The sequence below is a fragment of the Pleurodeles waltl genome, unplaced genomic scaffold (genome assembly GCF_031143425.1).
Source record: "Pleurodeles waltl isolate 20211129_DDA unplaced genomic scaffold, aPleWal1.hap1.20221129 scaffold_70, whole genome shotgun sequence".
In the NCBI taxonomy this organism is placed as follows: Eukaryota; Metazoa; Chordata; class Amphibia; order Caudata; family Salamandridae; genus Pleurodeles; species Pleurodeles waltl.
The window spans coordinates 3005398-3019564 of NW_027150391.1; the positions used below are offsets into that span (position 1 = coordinate 3005398).

General features: G+C 36.1%; 21 non-coding genes across 21 annotated transcripts; all 21 read right to left on the reverse strand.

The window, feature by feature from the left end:
- Window positions 1-54: 54 nt before the first annotated feature.
- TRNAD-GUC (transfer RNA aspartic acid (anticodon GUC)) lies at window positions 55-126 on the reverse strand. Its single transcript has one exon. It is a non-coding gene; the product is annotated as a tRNA-Asp (tRNA).
- A 594-nt stretch (window positions 127-720) lies between these two features.
- On the reverse strand, window positions 721-792 carry TRNAD-GUC (transfer RNA aspartic acid (anticodon GUC)). The gene has a single exon. It is a non-coding gene; the product is annotated as a tRNA-Asp (tRNA).
- Window positions 793-1384: 592 nt separating this feature from the next.
- TRNAD-GUC (transfer RNA aspartic acid (anticodon GUC)) lies at window positions 1385-1456 on the reverse strand. The gene has a single exon. It is a non-coding gene; the product is annotated as a tRNA-Asp (tRNA).
- A 620-nt stretch (window positions 1457-2076) lies between these two features.
- TRNAD-GUC (transfer RNA aspartic acid (anticodon GUC)) lies at window positions 2077-2149 on the reverse strand. Its single transcript has one exon. It is a non-coding gene; the product is annotated as a tRNA-Asp (tRNA).
- Window positions 2150-2747: 598 nt separating this feature from the next.
- On the reverse strand, window positions 2748-2819 carry TRNAD-GUC (transfer RNA aspartic acid (anticodon GUC)). Its single transcript has one exon. It is a non-coding gene; the product is annotated as a tRNA-Asp (tRNA).
- Window positions 2820-3413: 594 nt separating this feature from the next.
- TRNAD-GUC (transfer RNA aspartic acid (anticodon GUC)) lies at window positions 3414-3485 on the reverse strand. The gene has a single exon. It is a non-coding gene; the product is annotated as a tRNA-Asp (tRNA).
- Window positions 3486-4105: 620 nt separating this feature from the next.
- TRNAD-GUC (transfer RNA aspartic acid (anticodon GUC)) lies at window positions 4106-4178 on the reverse strand. Its single transcript has one exon. It is a non-coding gene; the product is annotated as a tRNA-Asp (tRNA).
- Window positions 4179-4772: 594 nt separating this feature from the next.
- TRNAD-GUC (transfer RNA aspartic acid (anticodon GUC)) lies at window positions 4773-4844 on the reverse strand. Its single transcript has one exon. It is a non-coding gene; the product is annotated as a tRNA-Asp (tRNA).
- A 620-nt stretch (window positions 4845-5464) lies between these two features.
- On the reverse strand, window positions 5465-5537 carry TRNAD-GUC (transfer RNA aspartic acid (anticodon GUC)). The gene has a single exon. It is a non-coding gene; the product is annotated as a tRNA-Asp (tRNA).
- Window positions 5538-6131: 594 nt separating this feature from the next.
- On the reverse strand, window positions 6132-6203 carry TRNAD-GUC (transfer RNA aspartic acid (anticodon GUC)). Its single transcript has one exon. It is a non-coding gene; the product is annotated as a tRNA-Asp (tRNA).
- A 594-nt stretch (window positions 6204-6797) lies between these two features.
- Window positions 6798-6869, reverse strand: TRNAD-GUC (transfer RNA aspartic acid (anticodon GUC)). Its single transcript has one exon. It is a non-coding gene; the product is annotated as a tRNA-Asp (tRNA).
- A 620-nt stretch (window positions 6870-7489) lies between these two features.
- On the reverse strand, window positions 7490-7562 carry TRNAD-GUC (transfer RNA aspartic acid (anticodon GUC)). The gene has a single exon. It is a non-coding gene; the product is annotated as a tRNA-Asp (tRNA).
- A 594-nt stretch (window positions 7563-8156) lies between these two features.
- Window positions 8157-8228, reverse strand: TRNAD-GUC (transfer RNA aspartic acid (anticodon GUC)). The gene has a single exon. It is a non-coding gene; the product is annotated as a tRNA-Asp (tRNA).
- A 620-nt stretch (window positions 8229-8848) lies between these two features.
- On the reverse strand, window positions 8849-8921 carry TRNAD-GUC (transfer RNA aspartic acid (anticodon GUC)). Its single transcript has one exon. It is a non-coding gene; the product is annotated as a tRNA-Asp (tRNA).
- A 594-nt stretch (window positions 8922-9515) lies between these two features.
- Window positions 9516-9587, reverse strand: TRNAD-GUC (transfer RNA aspartic acid (anticodon GUC)). The gene has a single exon. It is a non-coding gene; the product is annotated as a tRNA-Asp (tRNA).
- A 594-nt stretch (window positions 9588-10181) lies between these two features.
- Window positions 10182-10253, reverse strand: TRNAD-GUC (transfer RNA aspartic acid (anticodon GUC)). The gene has a single exon. It is a non-coding gene; the product is annotated as a tRNA-Asp (tRNA).
- Window positions 10254-10873: 620 nt separating this feature from the next.
- Window positions 10874-10946, reverse strand: TRNAD-GUC (transfer RNA aspartic acid (anticodon GUC)). Its single transcript has one exon. It is a non-coding gene; the product is annotated as a tRNA-Asp (tRNA).
- A 594-nt stretch (window positions 10947-11540) lies between these two features.
- Window positions 11541-11612, reverse strand: TRNAD-GUC (transfer RNA aspartic acid (anticodon GUC)). Its single transcript has one exon. It is a non-coding gene; the product is annotated as a tRNA-Asp (tRNA).
- Window positions 11613-12206: 594 nt separating this feature from the next.
- Window positions 12207-12278, reverse strand: TRNAD-GUC (transfer RNA aspartic acid (anticodon GUC)). The gene has a single exon. It is a non-coding gene; the product is annotated as a tRNA-Asp (tRNA).
- Window positions 12279-12870: 592 nt separating this feature from the next.
- Window positions 12871-12942, reverse strand: TRNAD-GUC (transfer RNA aspartic acid (anticodon GUC)). The gene has a single exon. It is a non-coding gene; the product is annotated as a tRNA-Asp (tRNA).
- A 620-nt stretch (window positions 12943-13562) lies between these two features.
- Window positions 13563-13634, reverse strand: TRNAD-GUC (transfer RNA aspartic acid (anticodon GUC)). Its single transcript has one exon. It is a non-coding gene; the product is annotated as a tRNA-Asp (tRNA).
- Between the last annotated feature and the right edge of the window lie 533 nt (window positions 13635-14167).

Here is a 14167-nt window from a genome sequence, read left to right on the forward strand (position 1 = left end):
ACTTCATGAGTAAGTGCATCTTTTTCATTAAGTTGGGCAACTTAAAGGTATCATCTCCCCGTCGGGGAATTGAACCCCGGTCTCCCGCGTGACAGGCGGGGATACTGACCACTATACTAACGAGGACTTAATGGCAGTAGTTTAACAGTCCTCACCTCTTTGAGGATAGGGAATGCCCATGACAAATTCAGCTAACTGGAATAGGCAGCTCTACTGCTTTTGCTTAGGGAAATTCATCTTTTTTCATAAACAGGGAGAACACAGAATGATCTTCCAAAAACAATCAGTTTTATCAAGAAAGTTTTTTAATTAAATTAATCTATCTATATTTATATCTGTATATATATATATATATATATAATCAGCTCACTTTACCATTAGCAGCTTATAGCTATTAGCCACCAGGGGTCAGTACTAACCAAAAACACCGATTTGTCTTCTATCCCTGTCCCACAGAGTTTATAAGCAGCCCATGATTTACCACTGTTTCATGTCATTTTCCAAGTATTTTAGAGATAAATTGTTTTTGAAAGAACAGTAAGTTGAGATTGAAATTTAGAGAGCATCTTCTGAGTTTCGGTTAACACATCAGTAAGCATTTTGGCTATCACTAAAGTCAACACTGGTCTCAATCGTGATAAGCAGGTGTAATGACAACTATATTTTACTTCATGAGTAAGTGCATCTTTTTCATTAAGTTGGGCAACTTAAAAGAATCATCTCCCCGTCAGGGAATTGAACCCCGGTCTCCCGCGTGACAGGCGGGGATACTGACCACTATACTAACGAGGACTTAATGGCAGTAGTTTAACAGTCCTCACCTCTTTGAGGATAGGGAATGCCCATGACAAATTCAGCTAACTGGAATAGGCAGCTCTACTGCTTTTGCTTAGGGAAATTCATCTTTTTTCATAAACAGGGAGAACACAGAATGATCTTCCAAAAACAATCAGTTTTATCAAGAAAGTTTTTTAATTAAATTAATCTATCTATATTTATATCTGTATATATATATATATATATAATCAGCTCACTTTACCATTAGCAGCTTATAGCTATTAGCCACCAGGGGTCAGTACTAACCAAAAACACCGATTTGTCTTCTATCCCTGTCCCACAGAGTTTATAAGCAGCCCATGTTTTACCACTGTTTCATGTCATTTTCCAAGTATTTTAGAGATAAATTGTTTTTGAAAGAACAGTAAGTTGAGATTGAAATTTAGAGAGCATCTTCTGAGTTTCGGTTAACACATCAGTAAGCATTTTGGCTATCACTAAAGTCAACACTGGTCTCAATCGTGATAAGCAGGTGTAATGACAACTATATTTTACTTCATGAGTAAGTGCATCTTTTTCATTAAGTTGGGCAACTTAAAAGAATCATCTCCCCGTCGGGAAATTGAACCCCGGTCTCCCGCGTGACAGGCGGGGATACTGACCACTATACTAACGAGGACTTAATGGCAGTAGTTTAACAGTCCTCACCTCTTTGAGGATAGGGAATGCCCATGACAAATTCAGCTAATTGGAATAGGCAGCTCTACTGCTTTTGCTTAGGGAAATTCATCTTTTTTCATAAACAGGGAGAACACAGAATGATCTTCCAAAAACAATCAGTTTTATCAAGAAAGTTTTTTAATTAAATTAATCTATCTATATTTATATCTGTATATATATATATATATATATATATATATATATATATTTATATATATTTAATCAGCTCACTTTACCATTAGCAGCTTATAGCTATTAGCCACCAGGGGTCAGTACTAACCAAAAACACCGATTTGTCTTCTATCCCTGTCCCACGGAGTTTATAAGCAGCCCATGATTTACCACTGTTTCATGTCATTTTCCAAGTATTTTAGAGATAAATTGTTTTTGAAAGAACAGTAAGTTGAGATTGAAATTTAGAGAGCATCTTCTGAGTTTTGGTTAACACATCAGTAAGCATTTTGGCTATCACTAAAGTCAACACTGGTCTCAATCGTGATAAGCAGGTGTAATGACAACTATATTTTACTTCATGAGTAAGTGCATCTTTTTCATTAAGTTGGGCAACTTAAAAGAATCATCTCCCGTCGGGGAATTGAACCCCGGTCTCCCGCGTGACAGGCGGGGATACTGACCACTATACTAACGAGGACTTAATGGCAGTAGTTTAACAGTCCTCACCTCTTTGAGGATAGGGAATGCCCATGACAAATTCAGCTAATTGGAATAGGCAGCTCTACTGCTTTTGCTTAGGGAAATTCATCTTTTTTCATAAACAGGGAGAACACAGAATGATCTTCCAAAAACAATCAGTTTTATCAAGAAAGTTTTTTAATTAAATTAATCTATCTATATTTATATCTGTATATATATATATATATATATATATAATCAGCTCACTTTACCATTAGCAGCTTATAGCTATTAGCCACCAGGGGTCAGTACTAACCAAAAACACCGATTTGTCTTCTATCCCTGTCCTACAGAGTTTATAAGCAGCCCATGATTTACCACTGTTTCATGTCATTTTCCAAGTATTTTAGAGATAAATTGTTTTTGAAAGAACAGTAAGTTGAGATTGAAATTTAGAGAGCATCTTCTGAGTTTCGGTTAACACATCAGTAAGCATTTTGGCTATCACTAAAGTCAACGCTGGTCTCAATCGTGATAAGCAGGTGTAATGACAACTATATTTTACTTCATGAGTAAGTGCATCTTTTTCATTAAGTTGGGCAACTTAAAGGTATCATCTCCCCGTCGGGGAATTGAACCCCGGTCTCCCGCGTGACAGGCGGGGATACTGACCACTATACTAACGAGGACTTAATGGCAGTAGTTTAACAGTCCTCACCTCTTTGAGGATAGGGAATGCCCATGACAAATTCAGCTAACTGGAATAGGCAGCTCTACTGCTTTTGCTTAGGGAAATTCATCTTTTTTCATAAACAGGGAGAACACAGAATGATCTTCCAAAAACAATCAGTTTTATCAAGAAAGTTTTTTAATTAAATTAATCTATCTATATTTATGTCTGTATATATATATATATATATATAATCAGCTCACTTTACCATTAGCAGCTTATAGCTATTAGCCACCAGGGGTCAGTACTAACCAAAAACACCGATTTGTCTTCTATCCCTGTCCCACAGAGTTTATAAGCAGCCCATGTTTTACCACTGTTTCATGTCATTTTCCAAGTATTTTAGAGATAAATTGTTTTTGAAAGAACAGTAAGTTGAGATTGAAATTTAGAGAGCATCTTCTGAGTTTCGGTTAACACATCAGTAAGCATTTTGGCTATCACTAAAGTCAACACTGGTCTCAATCGTGATAAGCAGGTGTAATGACAACTATATTTTACTTCATGAGTAAGTGCATCTTTTTCATTAAGTTGGGCAACTTAAAAGAATCATCTCCCCGTCGGGAAATTGAACCCCGGTCTCCCGCGTGACAGGCGGGGATACTGACCACTATACTAACGAGGACTTAATGGCAGTAGTTTAACAGTCCTCACCTCTTTGAGGATAGGGAATGCCCATGACAAATTCAGCTAATTGGAATAGGCAGCTCTACTGCTTTTGCTTAGGGAAATTAATCTTTTTTCATAAACAGGGAGAACACAGAATGATCTTCCAAAAACAATCAGTTTTATCAAGAAAGTTTTTTAATTAAATTAATCTATCTATATTTATATCTGTATATATATATATATATATATATATATATATATATATTTATATATATTTAATCAGCTCACTTTACCATTAGCAGCTTATAGCTATTAGCCACCAGGGGTCAGTACTAACCAAAAACACCGATTTGTCTTCTATCCCTGTCCCACGGAGTTTATAAGCAGCCCATGATTTACCACTGTTTCATGTCATTTTCCAAGTATTTTAGAGATAAATTGTTTTTGAAAGAACAGTAAGTTGAGATTGAAATTTAGAGAGCATCTTCTGAGTTTTGGTTAACACATCAGTAAGCATTTTGGCTATCACTAAAGTCAACACTGGTCTCAATCGTGATAAGCAGGTGTAATGACAACTATATTTTACTTCATGAGTAAGTGCATCTTTTTCATTAAGTTGGGCAACTTAAAAGAATCATCTCCCGTCGGGGAATTGAACCCCGGTCTCCCGCGTGACAGGCGGGGATACTGACCACTATACTAACGAGGACTTAATGGCAGTAGTTTAACAGTCCTCACCTCTTTGAGGATAGGGAATGCCCATGACAAATTCAGCTAATTGGAATAGGCAGCTCTACTGCTTTTGCTTAGGGAAATTCATCTTTTTTCATAAACAGGGAGAACACAGAATGATCTTCCAAAAACAATCAGTTTTATCAAGAAAGTTTTTTAATTAAATTAATCTATCTATATTTATATCTGTATATATATATATATATATATAATCAGCTCACTTTACCATTAGCAGCTTATAGCTATTAGCCACCAGGGGTCAGTACTAACCAAAAACACCGATTTGTCTTCTATCCCTGTCCTACAGAGTTTATAAGCAGCCCATGATTTACCACTGTTTCATGTCATTTTCCAAGTATTTTAGAGATAAATTGTTTTTGAAAGAACAGTAAGTTGAGATTGAAATTTAGAGAGCATCTTCTGAGTTTCGGTTAACACATCAGTAAGCATTTTGGCTATCACTAAAGTCAACGCTGGTCTCAATCGTGATAAGCAGGTGTAATGACAACTATATTTTACTTCATGAGTAAGTGCATCTTTTTCATTAAGTTGGGCAACTTAAAGGTATCATCTCCCCGTCGGGGAATTGAACCCCGGTCTCCCGCGTGACAGGCGGGGATACTGACCACTATACTAACGAGGACTTAATGGCAGTAGTTTAACAGTCCTCACCTCTTTGAGGATAGGGAATGCCCATGACAAATTCAGCTAACTGGAATAGGCAGCTCTACTGCTTTTGCTTAGGGAAATTCATCTTTTTTCATAAACAGGGAGAACACAGAATGATCTTCCAAAAACAATCAGTTTTATCAAGAAAGTTTTTTAATTAAATTAATCTATCTATATTTATATCTGTATATATATATATATATATATATATATATATATATATTTATATATATTTAATCAGCTCACTTTACCATTAGCAGCTTATAGCTATTAGCCACCAGGGGTCAGTACTAACCAAAAACACCGATTTGTCTTCTATCCCTGTCCCACGGAGTTTATAAGCAGCCCATGATTTACCACTGTTTCATGTCATTTTCCAAGTATTTTAGAGATAAATTGTTTTTGAAAGAACAGTAAGTTGAGATTGAAATTTAGAGAGCATCTTCTGAGTTTTGGTTAACACATCAGTAAGCATTTTGGCTATCACTAAAGTCAACACTGGTCTCAATCGTGATAAGCAGGTGTAATGACAACTATATTTTACTTCATGAGTAAGTGCATCTTTTTCATTAAGTTGGGCAACTTAAAAGAATCATCTCCCGTCGGGGAATTGAACCCCGGTCTCCCGCGTGACAGGCGGGGATACTGACCACTATACTAACGAGGACTTAATGGCAGTAGTTTAACAGTCCTCACCTCTTTGAGGATAGGGAATGCCCATGACAAATTCAGCTAATTGGAATAGGCAGCTCTACTGCTTTTGCTTAGGGAAATTCATCTTTTTTCATAAACAGGGAGAACACAGAATGATCTTCCAAAAACAATCAGTTTTATCAAGAAAGTTTTTTAATTAAATTAATCTATCTATATTTATATCTGTATATATATATATATATATATAATCAGCTCACTTTACCATTAGCAGCTTATAGCTATTAGCCACCAGGGGTCAGTACTAACCAAAAACACCGATTTGTCTTCTATCCCTGTCCTACAGAGTTTATAAGCAGCCCATGATTTACCACTGTTTCATGTCATTTTCCAAGTATTTTAGAGATAAATTGTTTTTGAAAGAACAGTAAGTTGAGATTGAAATTTAGAGAGCATCTTCTGAGTTTCGGTTAACACATCAGTAAGCATTTTGGCTATCACTAAAGTCAACGCTGGTCTCAATCGTGATAAGCAGGTGTAATGACAACTATATTTTACTTCATGAGTAAGTGCATCTTTTTCATTAAGTTGGGCAACTTAAAGGTATCATCTCCCCGTCGGGGAATTGAACCCCGGTCTCCCGCGTGACAGGCGGGGATACTGACCACTATACTAACGAGGACTTAATGGCAGTAGTTTAACAGTCCTCACCTCTTTGAGGATAGGGAATGCCCATGACAAATTCAGCTAACTGGAATAGGCAGCTCTACTGCTTTTGCTTAGGGAAATTCATCTTTTTTCATAAACAGGGAGAACACAGAATGATCTTCCAAAAACAATCAGTTTTATCAAGAAAGTTTTTTAATTAAATTAATCTATCTATATTTATATCTGTATATATATATATATATATATAATCAGCTCACTTTACCATTAGCAGCTTATAGCTATTAGCCACCAGGGGTCAGTACTAACCAAAAACACCGATTTGTCTTCTATCCCTGTCCCACAGAGTTTATAAGCAGCCCATGATTTACCACTGTTTCATGTCATTTTCCAAGTATTTTAGAGATAAATTGTTTTTGAAAGAACAGTAAGTTGAGATTGAAATTTAGAGAGCATCTTCTGAGTTTCGGTTAACACATCAGTAAGCATTTTGGCTATCACTAAAGTCAACACTGGTCTCAATCGTGATAAGCAGGTGTAATGACAACTATATTTTACTTCATGAGTAAGTGCATCTTTTTCATTAAGTTGGGCAACTTAAAAGAATCATCTCCCCGTCGGGAAATTGAACCCCGGTCTCCCGCGTGACAGGCGGGGATACTGACCACTATACTAACGAGGACTTAATGGCAGTAGTTTAACAGTCCTCACCTCTTTGAGGATAGGGAATGCCCATGACAAATTCAGCTAATTGGAATAGGCAGCTCTACTGCTTTTGCTTAGGGAAATTAATCTTTTTTCATAAACAGGGAGAACACAGAATGATCTTCCAAAAACAATCAGTTTTATCAAGAAAGTTTTTTAATTAAATTAATCTATCTATATTTATATCTGTATATATATATATATATATATATATATATATATATATTTATATATATTTAATCAGCTCACTTTACCATTAGCAGCTTATAGCTATTAGCCACCAGGGGTCAGTACTAACCAAAAACACCGATTTGTCTTCTATCCCTGTCCCACGGAGTTTATAAGCAGCCCATGATTTACCACTGTTTCATGTCATTTTCCAAGTATTTTAGAGATAAATTGTTTTTGAAAGAACAGTAAGTTGAGATTGAAATTTAGAGAGCATCTTCTGAGTTTTGGTTAACACATCAGTAAGCATTTTGGCTATCACTAAAGTCAACACTGGTCTCAATCGTGATAAGCAGGTGTAATGACAACTATATTTTACTTCATGAGTAAGTGCATCTTTTTCATTAAGTTGGGCAACTTAAAAGAATCATCTCCCGTCGGGGAATTGAACCCCGGTCTCCCGCGTGACAGGCGGGGATACTGACCACTATACTAACGAGGACTTAATGGCAGTAGTTTAACAGTCCTCACCTCTTTGAGGATAGGGAATGCCCATGACAAATTCAGCTAATTGGAATAGGCAGCTCTACTGCTTTTGCTTAGGGAAATTCATCTTTTTTCATAAACAGGGAGAACACAGAATGATCTTCCAAAAACAATCAGTTTTATCAAGAAAGTTTTTTAATTAAATTAATCTATCTATATTTATATCTGTATATATATATATATATATATAATCAGCTCACTTTACCATTAGCAGCTTATAGCTATTAGCCACCAGGGGTCAGTACTAACCAAAAACACCGATTTGTCTTCTATCCCTGTCCTACAGAGTTTATAAGCAGCCCATGATTTACCACTGTTTCATGTCATTTTCCAAGTATTTTAGAGATAAATTGTTTTTGAAAGAACAGTAAGTTGAGATTGAAATTTAGAGAGCATCTTCTGAGTTTCGGTTAACACATCAGTAAGCATTTTGGCTATCACTAAAGTCAACGCTGGTCTCAATCGTGATAAGCAGGTGTAATGACAACTATATTTTACTTCATGAGTAAGTGCATCTTTTTCATTAAGTTGGGCAACTTAAAGGTATCATCTCCCCGTCGGGGAATTGAACCCCGGTCTCCCGCGTGACAGGCGGGGATACTGACCACTATACTAACGAGGACTTAATGGCAGTAGTTTAACAGTCCTCACCTCTTTGAGGATAGGGAATGCCCATGACAAATTCAGCTAACTGGAATAGGCAGCTCTACTGCTTTTGCTTAGGGAAATTCATCTTTTTTCATAAACAGGGAGAACACAGAATGATCTTCCAAAAACAATCAGTTTTATCAAGAAAGTTTTTTAATTAAATTAATCTATCTATATTTATATCTGTATATATATATATATATATATATATATATATATATATTTATATATATTTAATCAGCTCACTTTACCATTAGCAGCTTATAGCTATTAGCCACCAGGGGTCAGTACTAACCAAAAACACCGATTTGTCTTCTATCCCTGTCCCACGGAGTTTATAAGCAGCCCATGATTTACCACTGTTTCATGTCATTTTCCAAGTATTTTAGAGATAAATTGTTTTTGAAAGAACAGTAAGTTGAGATTGAAATTTAGAGAGCATCTTCTGAGTTTTGGTTAACACATCAGTAAGCATTTTGGCTATCACTAAAGTCAACACTGGTCTCAATCGTGATAAGCAGGTGTAATGACAACTATATTTTACTTCATGAGTAAGTGCATCTTTTTCATTAAGTTGGGCAACTTAAAAGAATCATCTCCCGTCGGGGAATTGAACCCCGGTCTCCCGCGTGACAGGCGGGGATACTGACCACTATACTAACGAGGACTTAATGGCAGTAGTTTAACAGTCCTCACCTCTTTGAGGATAGGGAATGCCCATGACAAATTCAGCTAATTGGAATAGGCAGCTCTACTGCTTTTGCTTAGGGAAATTCATCTTTTTTCATAAACAGGGAGAACACAGAATGATCTTCCAAAAACAATCAGTTTTATCAAGAAAGTTTTTTAATTAAATTAATCTATCTATATTTATATCTGTATATATATATATATATATATAATCAGCTCACTTTACCATTAGCAGCTTATAGCTATTAGCCACCAGGGGTCAGTACTAACCAAAAACACCGATTTGTCTTCTATCCCTGTCCTACAGAGTTTATAAGCAGCCCATGATTTACCACTGTTTCATGTCATTTTCCAAGTATTTTAGAGATAAATTGTTTTTGAAAGAACAGTAAGTTGAGATTGAAATTTAGAGAGCATCTTCTGAGTTTCGGTTAACACATCAGTAAGCATTTTGGCTATCACTAAAGTCAACGCTGGTCTCAATCGTGATAAGCAGGTGTAATGACAACTATATTTTACTTCATGAGTAAGTGCATCTTTTTCATTAAGTTGGGCAACTTAAAGGTATCATCTCCCCGTCGGGGAATTGAACCCCGGTCTCCCGCGTGACAGGCGGGGATACTGACCACTATACTAACGAGGACTTAATGGCAGTAGTTTAACAGTCCTCACCTCTTTGAGGATAGGGAATGCCCATGACAAATTCAGCTAACTGGAATAGGCAGCTCTACTGCTTTTGCTTAGGGAAATTCATCTTTTTTCATAAACAGGGAGAACACAGAATGATCTTCCAAAAACAATCAGTTTTATCAAGAAAGTTTTTTAATTAAATTAATCTATCTATATTTATATCTGTATATATATATATATATATATAATCAGCTCACTTTACCATTAGCAGCTTATAGCTATTAGCCACCAGGGGTCAGTACTAACCAAAAACACCGATTTGTCTTCTATCCCTGTCCCACAGAGTTTATAAGCAGCCCATGATTTACCACTGTTTCATGTCATTTTCCAAGTATTTTAGAGATAAATTGTTTTTGAAAGAACAGTAAGTTGAGATTGAAATTTAGAGAGCATCTTCTGAGTTTCGGTTAACACATCAGTAAGCATTTTGGCTATCACTAAAGTCAACACTGGTCTCAATCGTGATAAGCAGGTGTAATGACAACTATATTTTACTTCATGAGTAAGTGCATCTTTTTCATTAAGTTGGGCAACTTAAAAGAATCATCTCCCCGTCGGGAAATTGAACCCCGGTCTCCCGCGTGACAGGCGGGGATACTGACCACTATACTAACGAGGACTTAATGGCAGTAGTTTAACAGTCCTCACCTCTTTGAGGATAGGGAATGCCCATGACAAATTCAGCTAATTGGAATAGGCAGCTCTACTGCTTTTGCTTAGGGAAATTAATCTTTTTTCATAAACAGGGAGAACACAGAATGATCTTCCAAAAACAATCAGTTTTATCAAGAAAGTTTTTTAATTAAATTAATCTATCTATATTTATATCTGTATATATATATATATATATATATATATATATATATATTTATATATATTTAATCAGCTCACTTTACCATTAGCAGCTTATAGCTATTAGCCACCAGGGGTCAGTACTAACCAAAAACACCGATTTGTCTTCTATCCCTGTCCCACGGAGTTTATAAGCAGCCCATGATTTACCACTGTTTCATGTCATTTTCCAAGTATTTTAGAGATAAATTGTTTTTGAAAGAACAGTAAGTTGAGATTGAAATTTAGAGAGCATCTTCTGAGTTTTGGTTAACACATCAGTAAGCATTTTGGCTATCACTAAAGTCAACACTGGTCTCAATCGTGATAAGCAGGTGTAATGACAACTATATTTTACTTCATGAGTAAGTGCATCTTTTTCATTAAGTTGGGCAACTTAAAAGAATCATCTCCCGTCGGGGAATTGAACCCCGGTCTCCCGCGTGACAGGCGGGGATACTGACCACTATACTAACGAGGACTTAATGGCAGTAGTTTAACAGTCCTCACCTCTTTGAGGATAGGGAATGCCCATGACAAATTCAGCTAATTGGAATAGGCAGCTCTACTGCTTTTGCTTAGGGAAATTCATCTTTTTTCATAAACAGGGAGAACACAGAATGATCTTCCAAAAACAATCAGTTTTATCAAGAAAGTTTTTTAATTAAATTAATCTATCTATATTTATATCTGTATATATATATATATATATATAATCAGCTCACTTTACCATTAGCAGCTTATAGCTATTAGCCACCAGGGGTCAGTACTAACCAAAAACACCGATTTGTCTTCTATCCCTGTCCTACAGAGTTTATAAGCAGCCCATGATTTACCACTGTTTCATGTCATTTTCCAAGTATTTTAGAGATAAATTGTTTTTGAAAGAACAGTAAGTTGAGATTGAAATTTAGAGAGCATCTTCTGAGTTTCGGTTAACACATCAGTAAGCATTTTGGCTATCACTAAAGTCAACGCTGGTCTCAATCGTGATAAGCAGGTGTAATGACAACTATATTTTACTTCATGAGTAAGTGCATCTTTTTCATTAAGTTGGGCAATTTAAAGGTATCATCTCCCCGTCGGGGAATTGAACCCCGGTCTCCCGCGTGACAGGCGGGGATACTGACCACTATACTAACGAGGACTTAATGGCAGTAGTTTAACAGTCCTCACCTCTTTGAGGATAGGGAATGCCCATGACAAATTCAGCTAACTGGAATAGGCAGCTCTACTGCTTTTGCTTAGGGAAATTCATCTTTTTTCATAAACAGGGAGAACACAGAATGATCTTCCAAAAACAATCAGTTTTATCAAGAAAGTTTTTTAATTAAATTAATCTATCTATATTTATATCTGTATATATATATATATATATATAATCAGCTCACTTTACCATTAGCAGCTTATAGCTATTAGCCACCAGGGGTCAGTACTAACCAAAAACACCGATTTGTCTTCTATCCCTGTCCCACAGAGTTTATAAGCAGCCCATGATTTACCACTGTTTCATGTCATTTTCCAAGTATTTTAGAGATAAATTGTTTTTGAAAGAACAGTAAGTTGAGATTGAAATTTAGAGAGCATCTTCTGAGTTTCGGTTAACACATCAGTAAGCATTTTGGCTATCACTAAAGTCAACACTGGTCTCAATCGTGATAAGCAGGTGTAATGACAACTATATTTTACTTCATGAGTAAGTGCATCTTTTTCATTAAGTTGGGCAACTTAAAAGAATCATCTCCCCGTCAGGGAATTGAACCCCGGTCTCCCGCGTGACAGGCGGGGATACTGACCACTATACTAACGAGGACTTAATGGCAGTAGTTTAACAGTCCTCACCTCTTTGAGGATAGGGAATGCCCATGACAAATTCAGCTAACTGGAATAGGCAGCTCTACTGCTTTTGCTTAGGGAAATTCATCTTTTTTCATAAACAGGGAGAACACAGAATGATCTTCCAAAAACAATCAGTTTTATCAAGAAAGTTTTTTAATTAAATTAATCTATCTATATTTATATCTGTATATATATATATATATATAATCAGCTCACTTTACCATTAGCAGCTTATAGCTATTAGCCACCAGGGGTCAGTACTAACCAAAAACACCGATTTGTCTTCTATCCCTGTCCCACAGAGTTTATAAGCAGCCCATGTTTTACCACTGTTTCATGTCATTTTCCAAGTATTTTAGAGATAAATTGTTTTTGAAAGAACAGTAAGTTGAGATTGAAATTGAGAGAGCATCTTCTGAGTTTCGGTTAACACATGAGTAAGCATTTTGGCTATCACTAAAGTCAACACTGGTCTCAATCGTGATAAGCAGGTGTAATGACAACTATATTTTACTTCATGAGTAAGTGCATCTTTTTCATTAAGTTGGGCAACTTAAAAGAATCATCTCCCCGTCGGGAAATTGAACCCCGGTCTCCCGCGTGACAGGCGGGGATACTGACCACTATACTAACGAGGACTTAATGGCAGTAGTTTAACAGTCCTCACCTCTTTGAGGATAGGGAATGCCCATGAGCAATTCAGCTAATTGGAATAGGCAGCTCTAATGCTTTTGCTTAGGGAAATTAATCTTTTTTCATAAACAGGGAGAACACAGAATGATCTTCCAAAAACAATCAGTTTTATCAAGAAAGTTTTTAAATTAAATTAATCTATCTATATTTATATCTGTATATATATATATATATATATATATATATATATATATATATATATTTAATCAGCTCACTTTACCATTAGCAGCTTATAGCTATTAGCCACCAGGGGTCAGTACTAACCAAAAACACCGATTTGTCTTCTATCCCTGTCCCACAGAGTTTATAAGCAGCCCATGATTTACCACTGTTTCATGTCATTTTCCAAGTATTTTAGAGATAAATTGTTTTTGAAAGAACAGTAAGTTGAGATTGAAATTTAGAGAGCATCTTCTGAGTTTCAGTTAACACATCAGTAAGCATTTTGGCTATCACTAAAGTCAACACTGGTCTCAATCGTGATAAGCAGGTGTAATGACAACTATATTTTACTTCATGAGTAAGTGCATCTTTTTCATTAAGTTGGGCAACTTAAAAGAATCATCTCCCCGTCGGGGAATTGAACCCCGGTCTCCCGCGTGACAGGCGGGGATACTGACCACTATACTAACGAGGACTTAATGGCAGTAGTTTAACAGTCCTCACCTCTTTGAGGATAGGGAATGCCCATGAGCAATTCTGCTAATTGGAATAGGCAGCTCTACTGCTTTTGCTTAGGGAAATTCATCTTTTTTCATAAACAGGGAGAACACAGAATGATCTTCCAAAAACAATCAGTTTTATCAAGAAAGTTTTTTAATTAAATTAATCTATCTATATTTATATCTGTATATATATATATATATATATATATATATATATTTATATATATTTAATCAGCTCACTTTACCATTAGCAGCTTATAGCTATTAGCCACCAGGGGTCAGTACTAACCAAAAACACCGATTTGTCTTCTATCCCTGTCCCACAGAGTTTATAAGCAGCCCATGATTTACCACTGTTTCATGTCATTTTCCAAGTATTTTAGAGATAAATTGTTTTTGAAAGAACAGTAAGTTGAGATTGAAATTTAGAGAGCATCTTCTGAGTTTCAGTTAACACATCAGTAAGCATTTTGGCTATCACTAAAGTCAACGCTGGTCTCAATCG